This window comes from Magnolia sinica, chromosome 6 (assembly GCF_029962835.1).
Source record: "Magnolia sinica isolate HGM2019 chromosome 6, MsV1, whole genome shotgun sequence".
In the NCBI taxonomy this organism is placed as follows: domain Eukaryota; kingdom Viridiplantae; phylum Streptophyta; class Magnoliopsida; order Magnoliales; family Magnoliaceae; genus Magnolia; species Magnolia sinica.
In genome coordinates, this window is record NC_080578.1 from 26,343,190 (window position 1) to 26,349,351 (window position 6,162).

The following is a 6,162-nucleotide window of genomic DNA, read 5'->3' on the forward strand; positions in this document are numbered from 1 at the left end:
GGGTGATTTGGGGGTCTTTTATAGCTCAATATGGTGTGCAAATGGCCTAAGGCCACTCTATTTAGTACTTATCCCCTATGTGTGGTCCTTTCTAACTAATGGGGGCCCCAGGAGGGCCCGTGGGCTCATATATGCCATGGCTAGGTTCTCAATAGATCAAAGTTAGGACATAGTTTCAGTGTGATCGGATAAACAAATCAGCCATGGGAAGCCTGTGTCAGATGAACGGTTAGTGATGTTCAATCGGGGCCACGGTTATACAGATGTGTGTAGGGAATTTTCCTTACATTACATATGAAGTTTGGTCATAAACCGACGGTTCAAAATTTTCAATTTTGCATAAGAGTGGATAATCCAATTCACTTAAGTTTCAGCTTCTTCGTTTAGGATATTTGCACTTCCCATGGACTTGTCCCTCAGCTCAAGTTGAGCGATTCTGGACACTACCTAGGTTGGACTCCCACGATGGATGTCGAGCTCAGTAAGGTGGACATTTCTCTATAATTTCAAGGCTAGCAGACTCCCGACATGCGATCTAGGTTCCTTGTGGAGTATCAGGGCATTCCCAAAAGGGGTGTCCTCTCGGAATTTCACTTGGGTTATCAGATGGTGGTGCGTTAGTGTACTGGTGATCCTAGACTACATTTATTGGTAGGAATGGTGGCCCGAACTTAATTTCTTCTAATGCTAAGTACTAACGCACACCTTGTCATTGTTAGCTAGTCAAGTATGGCCCTCGAGTAGTCTTATCCGTGGTTGAACTCGGGTCTCAGTACAAAGTTTTTCAAGACGTTACAATCTACCCCCCTTAAAAGAAAATTTCATCCTCGAAATTTATACCTTCTCATATTCCTCGAGAATTTGTGGATAATTCTTGCGAACCTCAGCTTCCGTCTCCCAAGTAGCTTTCTCCTTGGTGTGATGTGGCCATAACACTTTCACGAGTGAGATGACCTTGCTACACAACACTTGTTCTCTCCTGTTTAGAACACGTGTGGGCCGCAATACATAGGTAGTGTCTTCCCTTAGTTCTACATGCTCCCACTTGATGATATGAGTAGGGTCGAGAACGTATTTCTTTAACATTGACACATGAAACACATTGTGCACGCCTGTGAGTGGTGTGGGTAAGGCGAGACGGTATGCCACAACACCCACTCGGTCCAAAATCTGAAAAGGCCCAATGAATCTCAGTGTGAGCTTCCCTTTCTTACCAAAACGGAGCACTCCCTTCATTGGAGAAACTTTAAGGAATACATGGTCCCCAACTTTAAATTCCAAATGTCTTCATCTTGTATCGACGTAACTCTTTTACCTACTTTGGGCTGCTAGGAGTCAACGCCTGATAATATCTATCTTTTCCGATGTCGCCCGAACCAAGTCTAGGCCAACTAAGCTCCTTTCGCTGACTTCTGCCCAACAATGTGGAGCCCGACATGGGCGTCCATACAAAGCCTTATAAGGAGCCATGTCAATGCTTGCTTAGAAGCTATTTTTATAGGCAAATCAGCATGAGGGAGACAATCATCCCAGTTGTCCTTGAAGTCAAGCACGCACACTCGTAACATGTCCTCAAGTATCTGATTCACTCGCTCCATTTGCCCATCAGTCTGAGGGTGGAACACAGTACTAAATTTCACCTTCACCCCCATCACTTATTGGATTCGGGTCCAGAAAATAGATGTGAACCGTGTGTCTCGGTCCAACACAATCTCTAGAGGAACTCCGTGCAGTCGTACTATCTCTTTGATGTATAGCTTGGCTAGATCATCTGCATAATTAGAAACCCGAATCGGAAGGAAGTGGGCCGACTTAGTCAACCAATCCATGATCACCCAAATAGAGTCATGCCCCTTTCCTATCCTTGGCAATCCATAAATGAAATTCATGGATATAAAATCCCACTTCTACTTGGCTATGGGCATGGGTTGAAGTAGACCTGGGGGTCGGCGGTGCTCAGCCTAAACTTGCTAATATGTAAGACATCGAGTAATGCAATCTACTATTTGAGCCTTCATGTTGTCCCACTAGTATGAATGCTTCACGTCCCGATACATCTTCATACTACCCGGGTGCATCGCCAACTTGGAACTGTGGGCGGCATCTAGAATCTCTCTCCTCAGAATGTGAAGGTTCGGGACGCATAGGTGGCCACGATACCGCAAACCACCATTCAAGCCAATCTTGCATTTTGATTCGTCGTCGTCACCCACCCACACTTTCATCCTCAAAATAACTCATCTTCTTTCTAAGCCTCAATGATTTGATCGTCGATTAATGGCTACACATGGAGATAGTCAATGCTCTCGAATGGCTCCTCCACCGTCAGTCGCTGTTCGAAATCTCGCACAAACTCCACCATATTTCACTCTCTTATCATCAGTGGGCTTGTAAATTCCATGGTTTTCTTGTGGCTCAACACGTCAGCTACAAGATTAGCTATGGCGATCCCTTCTTTCAAAACTACATACCCAAGAAACTTGACTTCCTCTTTCCAGAAGTTGCATTTTCAGAATTACGCAAACATCTGATTCTACCATAGAGTATCAAAGACTACTCGTAGGTGTTCTTCATGATCTTCCTAACTTTTTGAGTATATCAGAATGTCATTTATGAACATAATGACAAATTGGTAGAGATATGGCCGAAACACTTAGTTCATGAGATCCATGAATACAGCCGGTGCATTTGTGAGTCCAAACGGCATCACAAGGAATTCATAGTACCCAAAGCTAGTCCTGAAAGTCATTTTTTACATGTCTTCCTTTCTGACACGCGACTGGTGATACCAGGACTATAAGTCTATCTTGGAGAAGTACTGGGTCCCCTTCAATTGGTCAAACATGTCATCTATCCTGGGCAGAGGATACTTGTTCTTCATTATAACGTGGTTCATCCTGCGATAATCAATGCACAATCATAGTAATCCATCTTTTTTCTTCACAATTAATGTCGAAGCTCCCTAAAGTGATACACTCGGTTGTATGAAGCCAGATTCTAACAAGTCATCAATATAGGTCCTTAGCTCCTCCATCTCGCATGGAGGCATGCGATAGGTAGGCAAGGAGATGGGCGTTGCGCCCGACATGAGGTCAATAGTAAAGTCGATCTCGCATTGAGGAGGTAGTCCAAGAATCATCTTGAATACATCCATGAACTCTTGGACTACTAACGTCACCCCAAGTGATGGACCATTGCAATCCTCTGACAAGGAAGCATAACAACGGAGCCGGAAGGGATGACTAACCTGAACTGGGAAGGTCAAGGATGTGCCCTCGGGCCCATGGGCGGTCACCAATCTAGTCTCATAGTCAATCTTCACCTTCATCTTGGTGAGCCAATCCATGCCGAGGATGATGTCGTAATGGTAGATCTTGGTTATAATTAGGTCAATGTGCACTACCCTGCTCCCCAAATCTATAGGGCAGCCCCTACAAAGTTTAGTGGCGTCTGAGAAGGCCCCTGCCGTGGCGATGACCCTCACCCTAGTCATAGGGGTGGTATCCAATCCTATACACTTGACCGTGAAGCATGATATCAAAGAAACAATGGACCCACTGTCCACTAAAAGAAACACATCTGTACCTTGGATGTGGGCCATGACTTCAAATGCTTGTAGTACTACAAGTGCACAATCAGTTGCCTCAACGGCTAGTGCATGCACATGTGTCTATTGCGGACAATTAGGTGATGTTGTCATAGGCCGTTGGGGTGGCCTATTTCAATATGCAGGAGGCCAATTGAATTATTGCACTGGTGCCACGGCTCGCAAAGGAGGGTCCATAATAGTGCGCAGGAGTTGGCAGTTGATCCTCTAGGGTGGCACATAGCCATTGTCCCTCATTTTGGTGAAGCAAAAGGAGGCAGTGTGTCCCGCTCTATCACAGTAGGTGCACACACTATCAAATCGCCTTTGTTAGGCTGGCGGAGCCATTAGCCTTGGAGGCAAGTTCACACGCGGCCTCTTGCCGAGAAGTGGCTGAATCTGCAATTCGGTCTTAGGCCTCAGGCCCATTGGTAAGTGTGCTCGGGACACCTGCTCACCGTCCTGCTCAGATCGCAGGGACATGTTCACCAACTCGTTATACTTGTGGATGCTAGCACAACACATCTTGGTGGGGATGTCAGCCTGCAAACCCTCAGAAAATCACCGCATTCTCATTGACTCGTTAGCCACGATCAGGGGAGCATATCTAGATAGCTCCACTAAGCAGTTTTCGTACTCCGCCAAGCAGTTTTCATACTCCGCCACTGTCATTCCTCCCTGTTTGAGGTGGAGGAATTCACCTTCTTTCGCATTACGATAAGTGAGAGGGAAGTATTTCTTGTGGAAGCATGTCTCGAACTCGTCCCACATCCACACGAATCCCGCAGGAACGATCCTTAAAACACTATCCCACTATATGTCAGCCTCCTTTTTGAACTCGTAGGTGACGAGTTATACTTGCTCTACTTCAGAGCAGTGTAATGGCCTTATCATCTTGGATATTTGGTAAAGCCAATACACGACCTCCTCGGGCCGATGGGTACCCACAAATGTGGGAGGATGAAGGCGCTGGAAATGTTCAAACAGCCCACATGCAGTTGTTACCCCAGTAACCTGCACATGTTGCATCGGTGGGGCCACGTTCATGTTTTGCGTAATGGCCCCCACTATCGTCAATAGGACCTGTTGTTGTTGTTGCATCAAGAGCAACATCTGCCCCATCATATCTAGGGGTGGGGTTGCCCGAGGTACAGGCGGTGTTGAAGACGAGGCGTGGTTCTGCCCTTGAACCGGTGGCACATTCGGCATTGGCCCATTCGTAGTGTCGGCGGCTGGTTATGAGTCCGGCATTGTCTCGCTATTTGGACCCAAGCTAGGGCCCTATTGGCTATCATTTGGGGGAGGGGCCCTGTTGACCAATTCCCCATGTGCAAGATGTATCATGGTCCGATTAGTCTTGGGAGGCATTCCCTATATTCAACATAGGGCACGTTAGGTATGGCTAAGGAATTACATGATATCACATGGCAATACATATGTGATTTACTTTCATGAGGTAAGCAATCACCACAAGTTTTAGCATACTCAATCATCCATTCATACAAATTTCTTAACTATAACATTTCATTCATATTATAAGGTTCTCTATTACATCGGTCGACAAAATTGACATAATAAAGACCTCTAGTACACACAACATAGATAAGAAGTAAGACTTCGATTTCAAGGTACTAACATACGTAAGCAACAAGAAGGAAAAGAGTAATAGACTTCCCTAATCCTAATAAGACTAAGATAAGTAGAACTAGGGCCTATTGGCCTGTGAAGTCAGGCGAAGGAGGGGGTGTTCCCTCTTTCTGTACGTAGCATAAGATAGCTTTCATTGTACGATACAGTTTCTTGCTCAATTTCTCTTGCCTGTCTAGCCTAGCCCTAAGAGCATCCAGGCGCTCTTGCATCTCTTGTGGGGCAAGGGGTTTTTGGCCTATCCCTTCGCCCTCGGCTCCAGCTTGCTCTCTGTCTTCATTTCCTTCTTCACTCACTTCTTCTTCTTCTTCTTCTTCTTCCACTTCATCCCTAAAATCCTTGAACTAAGCATTTTCTACTTTGGGCCCACGTTCATGTGATTGAGAGTGTCTTCACTGATGACTTTCACTGGCTCAGTGTAAGACCCGTGTCCTAGCTCATACCGTTCCGTAGGCTTTCGCGGGCCTCCCGGTCGAATTTCGACGACCCACGATGCGTAAATAGCAGTGGCGCACGATCCTGAGTTGTACCCTGTATTTTAGAGTCAGTTCGACCCGAGACTTGTACCCTAGCGACCGCACTGTCGCCGCGGTTCCAATATCGCGTCTCGCGCGCCGAGGTGATACCCAGGACAGAAGATGTGGGCCTGCATTCAATTCGAGGAAAACACCACGCTGTTGTAAACCCAAGAGAACATCACATCAAATCCCATCAATCTCATCAATCAATCACACATCACCTCACATGTCAAAGTACAACCCCATCCCTAAGCAACACCCAAAGTCAAACTCTCTTACACAAAGTACACCCACCACATCACACACCCATCTCTCCCTCTCTCTTACATCACTCACTATCCCTCTCTCCCATCACTTCTCTCCCATCATCTCTCCCTCTCCCTTCTCATTCTCTCTCTCATTCTCCCAAGC